Here is a 15,879-nt window from a genome sequence, read left to right on the forward strand (position 1 = left end):
TCTTTTAATGGAGACATGAGTTTAATATTGTGATTTTACTCAAAAGCAAAATCTCAATGTTTTCCTTTAAAGTCTCCTAATATGGAGTTTCCGTTGAAGCTTTGTCAATATCAACTCTTGATCAAAACCAGTCTTAATTTTAGAAATATTTAACCATGTAAAAACAACATGGCATCACTTTCCCCCCAATATACTCTACTGCTGCAGCCGCTAGTGTGACTTTAGACTCTCAGACTAGACACAGTTCTGAGCATTATTTCAACAGAGGCCAGTGCTAGTGGTTAGAAAGCCCTCATGTTCAGACTGCAGTCTCTGACGTGTCACTAAAAGGTAAAGCCAGCTCGGATCAGATGCTTTTGTCACAGACTCATTTGAGCTGAGCCTCGGGCACAAGCTGCTCCGCCTGGATTCGATCCACAGTCTGCTGATGCTTAGAGGAGGAAGACTTGTGTGTTTTAATGTGCGGTTGAGCTAACAGCCGTGGTCATTCTACTGAACTCATTTTTCTGCCAATTGCACCAACTGGTTTGTTTAAACTTTAAGTGCTAAAGGTGACATCATGGTCACCGGCATCTCCATGGTGATGAGGGGCTGTTTGCTCAGTTGCAGCTCAGGGACTGAACTTGCACAGGAGCTAAAGGTGTAAATAATTTGTTGATCTTCATGTTCTCACTTAAAGCAGGACTGTTGCTACCACTGAGGATACTTACGTCTTGTTCCCAGTATACCTTGCTGCTGTTCTCAGCAACCTCTGTGGAAAAAAAACACATAAGTGCTTTCTTGCATGTATGTTAAACTCATGTCTGTCTGTGCGATAAAAACAACCCTACTGCCAGTAAGCGGTTTGGATTTTGTTGAAAAGACGCAGTCTCGCTGTTTCCTGCTAATTTCAGGCTTATGCAATGCTGAGTCAGCCGGTTGCAGGTGGAAGCTTCATGTTTACTGTGAAGATGTAAGCGGCTTAGATATTTTCATTTTACTCTGAGAGAACGAAAAAAAGAAGGTGTATTTCTCACACAGGTGAGCTCCCCATATGATCACTTCTAGGGCAACAAAAAGGGAAATAAAACAGCTTCACGATACCTTACTTCTATATGTCATGATTAAAGTCTAGTTTTTTAATTGTTTTGTGAAAATATGTAGTTATGTCCTAAATATAGAGGTGTGTCGGATGATTTCCAGCTTACGTCCCTTGAAATATCTGCTCCATTGAAATGGTACATTTTAAAGGTTGCAACAACATAATTGAACTAAGCAAATAAATCCAAACAATTAAACAGTAATTTAGATGGTGTAAAAAGTTAAAGTCCCATCTGCAGGTGTACAATCAGTTGGATGGTGGTTTTAAATGGAAGAAGAAAAAAAAGCTTATATCCGTATGACTCGATCCAGATGTCCATTTTCCATACCTCCATATTGCTATTAAAGGTCACACAAGCCTCTAGACTGACACACATCTGGACAAAAACACATTCGATCATTTACAGTTTCCACTTTAGGCATCACGTCTTAGGAATGACAGGACTTTAACAGAAAATTTCTCCTTGGGGATTAATGAAGTATTTCTGTTCTATTCTGTTCTATAAATGATACCACAGTGCTCTTCGGTTCAGACTCTGGGGAATTACAGAGAATTTCAGAACTTTTATTGCATTCCATCATGAAGCACTTGAGCCTCCACAGGCCAGACAGGAGTGCATGAGTGTTTTTTGTGTTTTCGCACAGTCTGTGGATTTCCACTTCATCCCTCTGCCGTCGACTTGTCTGTCTCCTCGTCAGCTTGATGCACACCATCCGCTAAGTCCATCGCAACCGCTGGTCTGGGGCTGTGCGTCTGTCAACAAAGAACTTGACCTAACTTGTTTTGTTGTGAGTGTGTCCTTTCTGCCATCCGTTATCTACACATTGCTTTATTCTCTGTAGGGTTGCAAGGAAGTGGCTGGAGCCTTCCTCTCCACCTTTTTACATTTTCTCTCATCACTGGCCTCTTCAGTGCTTGCGCTGTCGTTTATCCTCCAATCTCACATTGTTCCTGCTTCTCTCACTCATAATTCACCCTCACCCTGATGTTTTTTATGTGATGATTTTTTGTTTTGTTTTGTGTAGTAGCCTGTGTTATTCCATGAAAACACACAAATGCACACATATTAGCACACACCCACCATTTTCCAACTGAGTGCTCCTCACTCATTGCTGGATCTGTGAAGGTCACTGGAAAGGCCAAAGCTACATTCAAAGACGGAAAGAAAGGGGGAAAAAAAAGATAAAAGCCTGACTGGAATATCAGAAACCCTAAGCTAAAGAACATTATGTTATTAGTATATGTTTCATTCATTAAAGTGACTGTTTTGAGTCTCTCTAGTGTTTTAAATCACACTTTGAAGTGGTCTGGTGACTGTCAAAGTTGGAATGTTTCCTTTAAGCCTCATGTCAAGCTTGATTAGAAGGAAAATATACAAAGCATTGAAACTGAAGTCAAAATAATTTGTGGCTTCAGGCTGCAAATAAGCATAGACTGTATATGAAACCGTGGTTTTGTTGCTTAGTGTGGCGTCGCTGGTGTTGCCGTCTTTGCACTGCCGACTAATCCCAAAATGAGCAAAGCAGTGAAGCATGAGAGTAGTGGAGGTGGGCCATGCAAACATCTCTGTGTCCCCTGACTCTAAGTGGTCACACCCTTAATTATGCGTAACTTTAGCCTTGATACAATTTAGACGGATTTAATTCAAGCCCTGTGCAGTTGTCATGAAGAGAGACCATATTTTTGGTAACACCAGGCTGTAGATATGCTTATTTCTGCAGTAAACTTGGAAATTTTAACATGGGGGTTGATAGGTTTTGACCCTCTTTTGCGGCAGCCTCAAGTGGTCATTAGTAGAACTGCAGTTTTGGCACATCTACATTCGCTTTATTTTTTTTGCTGCTTGCAAATAAACAACTTTTTTTTGCCTGGAAGACACTGGAATGGAAAATAAGTAAAACATCTTTCTATGGCCCCAGCCGAGGGAGCAGATGGAGGGGTTTCATTCAGAAAAGCGTCAGTAGAAATTTTGCATCAGATTACTTGAATGAGGCTTTGCCGGCAGGCTTTATAACCTCAGCGCTTTTGTTTGGAAAATAAAAACATTTGAATGGCTCAAGGTGCCAAACCGACACTCTCTCCTCCTCTCAGAGACACTAACGAGGGAGTATGACTCAAACAGAGAGACGCCTCGATGCTATTACCTGCTGCTTGACTGATGCACACTGCTGTAGTGGGAGTCGTGCTGAATGAAAACATCAAAGTGACGCGAGTGGGTAGGTGGAGGGTTGGGGGGTATTGTGTAAATTATATTGTTTGGAGGCCCCACGTGTTGCTCCTGTGGTTATATGATACTCAGTTTCTGCATTTCTGTGCGTTTTGATTTTCCCAAATGTCTGCAGGACTACATATTGCTCATTTACTTAGTTACTGTGCATATCCAATTAAAATTTGCTGTTTTGTGGTCTAATGGGTATAATTTACAGTAACCAATGCATTTGAATCTTGAATTTAGCTTGATTTGATAACAACATAACTGTAACATCACATTAATTAAGGTCCATAATTAAAGATGCCCCTAAGTTGATTGGCCTCTAGATCTTTATTCAAGCTTCACAATCAGCATTTATCTGTTTGTTTATTTATGGCATTTACTCTGCTGATCTGATCGTGCAGCCTCCCCAGCAAAAACTTTACTTGCTAAAATTTTGGAATTGGATTTTGGTTGATCTGTGTGTTTGTAGAGAGAGTTCAGCCTTTCAACCATGTGTGTCTAAAACAATAACAAAGTAAACATGAAGCTGTTTTGCCCATGTTCAACATGTAGCCTGAATGTTGTTGTGAGGAGAATTCTTTTTTTTTTAGCATGAGCATTGTCCAAGGGTTTATTGACAGGCCTTTACTTATAACTCAGATAGTAGTCTGAGTTATCGCAGGACAAATACAAAGGCCCAAATGCAGGACTCAGAATCATGGCAGTTGAAAAGCAGTTTGTACTTTACTGGAGATCCAAAAAAGGCAATCTAAACCAGAAGGCCAGGGCAGAGATCAAGGTCCACAAAACAGACAAAAGTTCAGAGCAGATAGTGAAAACAGGCAGGCAAAAACAGGACTGGAAGATTAGAGCTGAACGCACAAAGACAATCTGGCAAAGCGTGGATCACGAGACCTACAACTAGGATGTATACAGCGAGAGTGGGCGTGGACATGGAGACGATCAGGTGACGAAGTGGCAGGAAAACGGAGCAAGTGAGAGTGGCCAGCTCTGAAATGACAACACAGTTGGTGTATGGGAGAAAAGAAGGCAGAGCAATGAATGAATAATGACAGATACGATCCCAATGACTGTTTTTGAAGCTGTGTGTTTTTGATCATTAGGCCACTAAACAACAGCATCTTTTCCGGATGCCTTCTGGACGCCTCCCTGGGGAGGTGTTCCGGGCACGTCCCACCGGGAGGAGACCTCGGGGAAGACCCAGGACACGCTGGAGGGACTATGTCTCCCAGATGTCCTGGGAACGCCTAGGGGTCCCCCCGGAAGAACTGGGGGAGGTGTGTGCGGATCGGGAAGTCTGAGCGGCTTTGCTAAGGCTGCAACCCGACTCCGGATAAGTGGGAGAAGATGGATGGATGGATGGACAACAGCTTTATTAGCATGCGCTCTGTATCTGTATCAGGCATTTATGACCAGGATCAGAATTTCTCAAAAGTTCTTGCTATCTTGATTGTGCCTGCAACGATCAGAGGCCAGTGTAAGAGGTTTGTGGGGTAACTTCTTACTTAACTTCGGGTTTTTTAGAACTCTGATGGTTCTTACCGACTTATATCACCACGATAACTTGTGCTGAGCTTCTAACCCGCTCCAGAGCAGGTTATGTTGAGGCTGGCAGGTCAGTGCACATAAAAACACTCTCTACTGACCAATCAGTTCTGTTGGAAAACGGAATCCCCGTTCATAGTGGATCCTGTGGAACTCAGCGCACAAATAGTTAGAGGGGAAGAGTTTTAAGAGACCACCATAAACCTTTGGCTTTCTTGAGGCACAGATGTGATAGTAATAAAAAAAAGATCCTACTTCAATGATGTTTTAATATTTGTTCTTTTCTTGCTCCCAAAACACCACCAGGACTGCAGCTAAAAGAACAGGACTGATATTGTCTTAAATGCTATAAGAGCACATCTGCTGAATATTCATATAGTCGAAAACACAATTGTAATTATTATCAGATTTACTCGTACCTTAATGACAAGGCAGTGATATTGATAAGCCCGTTAACTTTCACATTCACACAGTTTACTTTTTGTTGGGTTTTTTTGCCAGCTTTCCTTCATGCTTTGTCTGCAGCAGCTGTGTTACTTTCAGAATGTGTGATGATGTTAAACTCCTCATATTGGTCTAGGATTATAATTTAGTCATCTGGTTCCAACAGTCTCACTTCAATATGAACATGGTTATAACCAGAGTTGTGGGTTGACTTTGACGTTGATAATCAGCGTCGTGTGACCACGTAGTGTGAATGCGGTTTGACGCTTGAAAACTGATTATGTTGAACTTGTTTTGTAGTAGAAGTCCAAGATGAACAATTTCCCTGAGGTCTTGTACCGAAGGGATGAATAAAGTTTTATTGTAATTCTAATTCTATTCTAAGATCCCAGTTTACATATAAGTTATGTAGGATTGACTGTCCCTTTTTCTGGCTTTTTTACCGCTGCTGAGCTACGTTTACTGCCACTATTGGTAGCTTTTGTCTGGTTTGCTTGAATTTGTAGGAAAAGGTGAAGCCACAGCAAGCGACCTTTCAATTTGCTGGGTAGATTTTACTATTATAATATGACAAAACTATACAGAATGCAAGGTGGCTTGGTGGTTAGCACTGTCGCCTCACAGCTAGAAGATCCCCAGATCTTTCTACCTGAAGGTTGCATACTCTCCCCGTGCAGCGTGGGTTCTCTTCGGGTTCTCCGACTTCCTCCCACAGTCCAAAAACATGTTGAGGTTAATTATCTCCATCCATCCATTATCTATACACCGCTTAATCACAGGGGGCCTGGAGCCTATTCCAGCTGACTCAGGGTGAAGGCAGGAGACACCCTGGACAGGTCACCAGTCTATCACAGGGCTACACTTAGAGACAGACAACCAAGCACACTCACATTCACACCTACGGACAATTTAGAATCACCAGTTAACCTCAACATGTTTTTGGACTTGTGGGAGGAAGCCAGAGAACCCAGAGAGAACCCACGCTGCACGAGGAGAACAAACTCCACAAAGAAAAAATGCACTCGCCCGAACCAGGGATCTTCTGGCTGCAAAGCAACAGTGCTAACCACCGAGCCACATTGCAGCCCCAGTTGAGGTTAATTAGTGATTCTAAATTGTCCGTAGGTGTGAATGTGAGTATGCTTGGTTGTCTGTTTCTAAGTGTAGCCCTGTGATAGACTGGTGACCTGTCCAGGATTAAGCGGTGTATAGATAATGGATGGGTAGATGTACAGAATTTTCATCTGCACAAACTGTCTCACAAATAACTGTCACTCATAAATTGCACATAAACCTGCAGTCTTTTTTCCAAAGCTTAAAAATAGATTGTGTTTCTTTTGATGAGTTAAATGTGCCAAAATAAAGATGAGAGAAAATTAGCTTGTGTTGCAACATGCAAATTTCCATGTCCATGTGGCACAGCTGATCTGTTCCCAGTTAAAATTGACCTCGCATGGTATCGTTTTTTATATATGTTATCTGGGCACACATTACATGTTAACCTCACTTGCAACATTCATCAATGACAAACAGCAAATTGCCATTAAATCACTGCTAAAACAGATAGAACAATGACTAGAATTTGGGATTTTGCAGATCTAAAATCCACACAGCCAAAAGAAACAGTTTGCTGGAATTTCTTCTAAGACCTTAATCTGTTTTTAAAGCAGTCATAAACCTGTATCAAGGTGACAGAAGCACCAACACTATCTCGATCTCTTGTCAGATCTCAGTCCCCTTCTTGACTCCCTTGCTGCTACTTTATTGTGCTGGCTGGGAGGGGGCAGCTCACTGGGTCTGAGATAATAAAACCCGATGACGCACGAGCTCGGTATTACTACACTTCAGCACTTTCTTTCTTTCAGCCTTTCTCTATAATTCTTTCCGTGTTCTGCCTGGGAAGATGGAAAGAAGAGAGGTAGTCCTTTATAATCTAGAGGGGAAAGTGAGCGTCTGAGCACATAATCTACTTGGTGTGGGATAAGTGACAGAGCGCTTGAGTGTGTCTGTGTGTGTGTGTGTGTAGCCCAGAGAGAGGCTGTGATTGTGCTTTTATGAGTTACTCTATCAGGATTTAATGACGCGGCAGTGACAGCACAGTGAACAAGATGAGAGTCAATACAGCGCTGTCATGTCAACACATCATCGTGTGTACTGCTGCAGACTGTGTGCACGTTCATATCAGTGTGTGTGTGTGTGTGTGTGTGTGTCAGACAGAAGGGTTGTGTGAGGTAGAAAGAAAAGACAAGAACAACCGCAGGATGACTAACACATGCTCATCCCTACCAGAGCCTTTGCTTTGGTCTAAGCTCATCCGCCCCGCACGACTTCATCACGCAGCCTCGCTTGCTTGCTTGCTGCTACACCCAGATGTTCTCCACTCACATCTGGCACGATTGAATGTTTTTCACATCATGCCCCCACAATTCTCAACAACACAGCTTTTTGTGTTTCGCTGGCCGGCGATTGTGCCAGCTGATGAGAATGGTCACTAATAGGAGCCATTAAATATAATTAGCCACTTGTTAATTCCTGAGGGCTTCATGCTGTTTTTGCTTTTGCTCTCTGTCACACACACACACACACCTCATGCAGTAGGCTGTGTGGGTTTATTGTGACATAAGTGCACGCATGAGTTCATTCGGCTTCAGTTGTGTTGGAGGTAAATCTGTTTAATGGAGACACACAGAGACCCCAGAGAGATTATAATAAAGTAGAGCGACAAGCAGTGTTCGTATTCAAGTCTGTGTTGTTGTTTTTTCTTTTATTAAACTAAAGCATCTTTTAGTGAATGAAAGAGAATGATGGCTGTGCCAAATTATGATTTCAGTCCACAAACCTCAAGAATGTTGCATTTAAAACACAAAAGCAGGGACCAATAAAAGTTTGGCATTCTTTCTGATGATTTTTTTTTCTATTTATTAGCATTGTTGCAAATCTTTTGTATTACTAACCATCAGAGCTTACTTAATTATTCTCAAAGAGCATTGTATGGGGACCAGAGGGATGGTGCTGAAAGTCACTTGTAGCAAATTCCATAAAATAGACATTTCTGAACTCAGTCACGTATGTCGGCATCTGGTTTAAATGCTGTTTTGCCGTATGGTGGTTTGCACACATGCTACCTCAACCTGGTGGGCTGGGTGGCTTGACTCACTCTCACACTTTCCCTCTTCCTCTGTAACGTTTTCTCCGTCTGCCTCTCGTCTCGCAGGACTTGATGTCTGGCAGGTGCTGCGTCTCCTGCGGCTCTGCAACAGAAGAGCTTTTCTGTTAATTTAATAAACAGCTACTGAGCAGTGGAAAAACACAATTTTGCCGTAAGAAAATACGCAAAATTTCACCACATTTCTTGAACTGCACAGATGGGCTCCAGAGGGAAATGCTTTTTTCCCCCCCCAGTAAAACAGACATAAACATGACATTGTAATAGGGCAGTGGAAAGATGGGAGGAGGTGGGGAGGACGTGTTTTTTTGCACCTTCTCTCCTGTTGGTTGGGTTTTCAGATCAAATGGAAAAACCTAAACAATAACCAAACACACATCAATCTCGAACTGCGTTTTCTTTCTTCTTCCTGTGACCTTAAGGTCTCATGGCTTGCTGACATCTGAATAATTATTCAGATTATTCAGTTTATGCAATTATGTGTGGGAGCTGCTCGTATGTTTTCACAAGGTGTAGTGAGTGGGATGCATGGATGGTGGATTGTGGGCATTTGACTGTGTGATTGTGTGTGTGTGTGTGTGTGGTATGAGTTATATGTAGGGTTATTTTTGGTGCTAAAATTGAAAGGAAAGGAGAGTAAGATACAAATTAAAACAAGGTCATGATCTTGACACAGATGCCAAGGAAATGGTTAAAATTAGCACATATGAATATTTGTAGTTTAAGAAATAAACTGAATGAGATAAGAGAGATATTATCATGTGGCATTCATTTGTTAGCAATTTCTGAAACTCATTTAGATGACACATTTAATGACTCTACACTTGATTTTCAGGGGTACAGTATATATAGGAGAGACAGGAATGCATTTGGGGGTGGTGTAGCAGTATTCATTCAGAATCAAAAACCAGTAAAAGTAAGATATGATTTAATGCCGGCTGACATTGTTGACCAAGTTCTTTGGTTGCAAATAAATTTGCCACATTTGAAACCAATGCTGGTAGGATGCTGCTACAGACCTCCAAATGCAAAGGTAATTTATTTGGATAAATTGCGCAAAATGTTAGACAGAGTGTGTGGTTTTGATAATGAGATTTAAATATTGATTGGAATGTGTTGCACTGTGCACTTAGAGGAAAACTGCAAGCAATAACTAATGCATGTAATCTGGTGCAAATGGTGGGTAAACCGACAAGAGTGTGTATTAAGAAAGATGGGTCTAAAAGTGCAACATGTATTGATTGTATATTTACAAATGTTAGCTATTTATGTTCGAGGGCAGTATCAGTCCCACTGGGATGTAGTGATCACAATTTAGTCGTGCTCGCAAGGAAGACAAAGGTTCCAAAGGCAGGACCTAAAGTAGTAGTCAGGAGATCAATGAAAACCTTTTGTGTCGAGCTATTTAGAGAAGATGTTAATAATATATGTTGGGATTATGTATTAGATAAAGATAACCCTGATGATGCTCTTGAAGTATTTAATGTGTTATTTATGCAAGTGATTGAGAAACATGCACCACTGAGAAAGCAGACAGTCAGGTACTTAAGATCACCTTGGATAGACGAGGAACTGAGAGAACTGATGAATCAAAGAATCAACGATTCATAACACGACGACGGTTTACTCTACCTAAAGCACGAACAAGTGCAATGCAGAAAACAGTCATGTACAGAGCCATGGTTAGGTGGAACTCACTGACACTGTATTTAACAGGATACTAGAGATCGTTTCAAAATTTTGTTGAAACAATATTTACAAGTTTTTGAGAAGGTATAGACAGGAAAATGGTGTTTCAAAATAAAATGTAATGCTTGTGAGAGCCAAGAATATAGAATGTAATTTGCCCTATTTTCTTGGATTCAACTGGTTGAAGAACAGGATGGTTAAAAATGTTATGTAAGGTCATTCTGATTGTATGTTTATGATGAAGAGTTATGCGTTCTAGATCAATAATGATGGATCTATAATTCTGTATATGATTTAACGTATAGTGTACTGAATGACAATTTGTTTCTCTACCTTATTTTGTAAAGTTAATGAGATGAGTTGTTATGTTTGTGGTTGTTGTGTGTATAAGTGTGATTGTGTGTGGACCCCAGGAAGAATAGCCAACGCTTATGCTGGTGCTGATGGGGATCCTAATAAACGAAACATCCCGATGGTGTCATTTTCCATCCAGTGAGAACATGAGCCCACTGGATGCTGGCACGGAGATGTATTTTCTTAGAGTCGCAGCAGACGACAGCAGATAGAGAATCTGAAAAACAGATTCAGAAATTACCAAAAATGAGCTAAAGCAAGAAAATGTGGTCCCATGAGCAGTGAGCGGTCCAATGCCCAGTTTGTACTTTCGTCACATAACTGCCTTGTTTGTGTTCACTGGTATGAAGTCAGTTTTATAACCCCAGCTCCCAAGTGTCTATCATCAGCAGATATCACTGTTTTCTGGCCGACGGCTCCAAATTATTGGTCTGTTTTGCATTACAGATATTGGCTGCATTAACCAGAACTTGTGACAAAAGCAGTGTCAGCTTGTATTTCGGTGGTCATAGCCAGCATGGAGATGTGTGATACAGCTTTGCTCTGGAAATGTCATCAGACTCAAATTTTGTAAGTGCAAACTACTGCTCATATTATGATGAAGTTAATTCATGATATAAACAAGCATGTGCACTCAGACTAAGGCTCTTTCAAACAAATAAACAGAAGAAAATACACAAAGGGTGACACAAGAAACCCTCTGTTACCAGCCAGAAGTGTCTGTTTTCCAAACTTTCATGACTTCTTGGACTCAGAAGGCCTCCGACTGTGTGACTGTACTTCTCAGTAATAAGGATATTCATAGTGGGGCTCTGGGCAAAATGCCAGCGGAAATAAGGATGTCCAACCCAAGGACCTTCCGCAAACAAGAACACAGCATGATAGTATAAATAATCTAACTTTAGGCGGGTAACATGCCAAGAACATCAGATGTTTAAGAATCGAGAAGCAAAGACAGATTTATATGACCAGAATTCAAAAATTTAAAGAGGGAGAAATGTATTCCAGTAAACATGGACTGAAAGTACATACAGTGAGACGATAATATGCCAAGTTAATTAACTGTAGGCTTAAATAAGCTTTATTCACTTTCACATTTAATTATAGGCCTTGCACACTGTAAAACAAAGAAATTTAGTTAAATCAATTGTTTCTGGTAAACTGAACTTAAAATTATGAGTTGAATGATTGAACAGAGGAGAGTTCACTCAACGCATAGAATTAGGTTTATGAGAAAACATAAGAAGAATTCCCAGGATGCATTATTAAAGAGTTCAAGCTCCCCAGACATGGTGGAAGCCTGCTGTGTGTCTTTAACGCATGCTTAAAGAGTTATTGATGTTTTCTTTCATAATAATCGAAAGTCAGGCCTTTAGTCTCATTCTGACCCACAAACCTCTAATTCATCTCACTGTAACTAGGCAACCGTACAGGATGTGGTTATACTGAGTCAATGTATATATATATATTTTTTTAAAAAAGCAAGTCTGTCTGTAACCAATGTAAGTAGGTAGTTGACTCTACTTAACTTCAATTTGAAGAACGTTTTTTCTCAAGTTCAGTTAATTCAACTCTGGTTTTACACATCTGTGACTCATAGGATGACTTTGGAAGCTGAAGTACAGTTAACTCATCCATCCATTATCTATACACCGCTTAATCCTCACTAAGGTCGTGGGGGGGGCTGGAGTCTATCCCAGCTGACTTAGGGTGAAGGCAGGAGACACCCTGGACAGGTCACCAGTCTATCACAGGGCTACACTTAGAGACAGTGTCACGGTGAACCCAGGTGCGGACACAGATCAGGCGGACAGGCAAGTTAAGTGTAAACAGATTTAATACATGAAAAGGAAAACTGAAAGCAAATACAAAAGTGCAAACTAAACTGAGTGGAAGGACGAAACTACAAAAACTCCAAACTAAGAATTGAGGGGAAAAAACCTAATGAAATGCAAGATAACAAACAAAGTTACTCGAACAAACGGGGGTACTCACAAAGGGGACAAAATAGAGGGGGCAGACAGGCTCGGGGAATCCAGAGTGAAACCGGTGGCAGGAGAAAGCTGGCTGGTTGAATGCAGGCTGGAAACAAAGCAGAGACAGGCAGAAACAAGCCGGACAAATGGCTATGGTCTGGCGGCGTGAGGTGGAATGAGCAGAGTCTTTATAGGAGCAGTGGTGATTGTGTGCAGGTGAGTCCAGAGTTGCAGCTGAGGGTGATTGTCCTGATTAGTGCCGAGATGCACAGGGGCAGAGAGGGAGAGACAGACAGAGAGAAGGGAGAAGAGAGGGAGAAAGAGAGGGAGACAAGCAAGGGCTGAGGCTGAGGGATCATGACAGACAGACAACCAAGCACACTCACATTCACACCTACAGACAATTTAGAATCACCAATTAACCTCAACATGTTTTTGGACTGTGTGGGAGGAAGCCGGAGAACCCGGAGAGAACCCACACTGCACGGGGAGAACATGCAACTCCACGCAGAAAGATCCCGGGTGTCCTCAGTGGGACGCAAACCGGCGACCTTCTAGCTGCGAGGCAACGGTGCTAACCACCAATCAGCCCACAGTTAACTCACATTTGTAATAATGTACAGTTCTAAGCTGAATGAATGTAAAGTGTTTTACAGTGTAGAGGGTCAAACTAGCAACTGACTGCCAAGTTCAGCGTCGCTCCACCTACTCTGCATACTTTAGGCTCTTCCTGTCATTGGCCTCTTTCCTCAGAGGAACATGAGCTCCAGGAAGATGACCGACATTTTTAGCAGGCCACTGGACATCTTGGTAGTGCCTGTGATGGTTTACTAGCCTGCATATTTATTCCACCGCATATTGTATTGGTTATGTTATCCATAGGTGGTAAATCAGAGTGAGATGGCTTCCAGCAGTTCCACCTTTATTGAGTTTTGTTTTTTTTTTCTTTCCCCCCCACAAAGTCAGCATACTGTGAAATCAGGTGTTCAGGAAGCACTCCACCAATTTCACACACAGATCAGTTTACTTGTCATCAGGAACGCTACTCTACTGGTGAAAACTGGTGTGTAATTTCATAAACAGATCTGGGACTGGGCATGCCTGAAATGATCCAGGATGGTTCTTGGCAGCTGGAAATTTAAAACAGGAAGCCTGTATTATGAAATGATAACGTGGCATTACTTACAGGGAGGATCTACTGACGGATACTACTGATTGGCAATATAGGAAGTGTCAGACGCAGTGTTTAGTGGAGTTAAAATGCACTAAGATGTCTCGGGTTTTGCTGTTTCAGTTTTAATCATTTTTTAAAACAAATCTATTCCTCACAAGTCCACCAACTTTATGCAAACCTCTAAAGTGCCTGCTTAAGAGAATTACTGAAACCAGGGCCCGTGGGTGATGAGGTCATTTCTGCTGAACGTGTTCTCTCACAATGATCCATCTGTCCCTATTTCCTGCCTTGTTTCCTCTCTTCCACTGAAAAACATTACAGATAGAAATGCACAAGAGCTACAGCTTATTATAAAAAATCCAGTTAAATTGCATCCTTTAGTGATCAAAGACTTTCAACCTGACCTGTGAACCCCGGTGGTGGTAGAGGCATCACATGGCAGCAGAATCATGCATTTAAAATGAAGCGATGAAATCATTCCCCACCGGTGACATCATCTAACCAGTCTGCAAGCATGACATCATCCTCTTGGTATGTAATCCCCCCCCCCCTCTTTGTTTTGCTCCATGTGCATGTGTTTAGTTATTCATGAGTGGCTTCCCTGTCTGAGGCGGGGAGACATTTTTACACTGCACGGCACAGCGGGCTGTTTGTTAGAGAGTCAGCTCACAGTGTAGATGGAGAATAAAACGCTTGACTCAGCTGCTGTAGTGATGATACTGTAGCTCTGCTGTCTAATCATCGCCCTCACCAGTGATGCCACAACAATAATGACACTGAACTGATGTAATACCAAGTGAGATGTAACTAAACTACATTTATTCAAGTTCTTTGCTGAAGTACAAAACTGAGGAACTTGAGCATTTTAAAATTGACTTTATACTTCTGTACTGCAGTTTTTACAAGACTAAGCACTTATTTCGAGTACATTCATACAGTGAAGCCAGCAAGTACAACGATACCAGCAGTTTCACAGAAGAAAAAAAAAGTGTAGTAGTTACATGGTTCATGGTCCACAATGAATTGTTTCCACAATAATGTTATAAAACTGTGTGGTGGTTTCGATTTTAGGTGCGATTCTTGGGACAGGATTTTATCCAATCCAGCAGGTGCTTAAATCAGAAGGGATAAAATGACAGTTGAACAAACAAACAATCTGTGTACAGGTTATGAATCTAAAAAAAAAAAAAAAAATGTTTTCAATATGACTACCATCATGGTAATGAGATGCATGCTGCAGCAGTCGTCTTCCTTCACTGCAAAAGACTCACAGTCGCCTCAAAGGTTGAACCTCAGAGCAGATAGCAGATTTAATCGCTATGGTGCAAAATGTGCACTGCAGAGGGCAAATAGGCAATCAAGGTTAAGGGAATTTCCTGCTTTAGTGGCGGCGACGATGAACGACGACCGTATTTAACTCAAAAAAACCCTGCTGGTGTCGAACCCTGGCGCCAGTCGTGTATCATTATAATCAATGTATTTATTTATTTTTTAACTTTTCCGTATGAGGATTACAAACCAAGAGGATGACGTCATTCTTGCTCGCAGGTTGGGATGATGTCATTGGAGGGGATGATATCATCCCTTCATTCTGAATGCACGCTGAAGGTGCGGCTGCTGCTGCTGCGGTGTTTCCACTCTCTTTCACATTCATGTCTGATCACTGAACCTTTCAGTTTGGCCTAATTTTAGATACTGCATCACAGGCTGAGAATCTTCTCTACCTCTTTAATGATGTGCCTCAAAAGAATGACAAAAATTTCCCATGGCAGGAATCAAGGCCAGATGAAACGATTTTAGAGATTTACAGGAAAAACCTCACAAGCAATTGGTTTTGGCAGCGAGCTTGCGTTCTCCAAGATCTAATATGTTGACTTTATGAGCAATTTCGACTCAAAGTAGTCTAACCACCTGAAATATTAAAAGTAGCTGCCATGTAAAAGTATTTTTTGCGGTAATTATCATCAGGTTCTCTAAGTTGAGTCCAGCATTGTGAGTCACGTCCCTACAACGTTTAAATCAGGGACCTCTTTACTTTGCCTGCATGGAAACGGAAGAAGAACCGACATGTTTGCTCACATACCTCAGCTGACAATGACATCCTGTAACTGCACTTGGCAAAAGTAACAAAAGATAAATGTGTCAGCAGGAAAAAAAAAAAAAGATAAAATAAATAAATGCCATCACTTGTGTTTTCTGTTGTCTTTACTATATCTGGCTGCTCCTGTGAGGACG

The 15,879-nt window shown here is 41.5% G+C and overlaps 1 protein-coding gene across 1 annotated transcript in view; it reads left to right on the forward strand.

Annotated features, from left to right (window-relative positions):
* Positions 1 to 7,936: 7,936 nt before the first annotated feature.
* lepr (leptin receptor) overlaps positions 7,937 to 15,879 on the forward strand; it is a 46,555-nt gene continuing 38,612 nt past the window's right edge. The window contains exon 1 of the mRNA XM_008296218.1: positions 7,937 to 7,947. The gene's annotated coding sequence lies outside the window, so the exon portion shown is untranslated. The remainder of the gene's footprint in view (positions 7,948 to 15,879) is intronic.

Source organism: Stegastes partitus, unplaced genomic scaffold (genome assembly GCF_000690725.1).
Source record: "Stegastes partitus isolate 25-593 unplaced genomic scaffold, Stegastes_partitus-1.0.2 Scaffold1111, whole genome shotgun sequence".
Classification (NCBI taxonomy): domain Eukaryota; kingdom Metazoa; phylum Chordata; class Actinopteri; family Pomacentridae; genus Stegastes; species Stegastes partitus.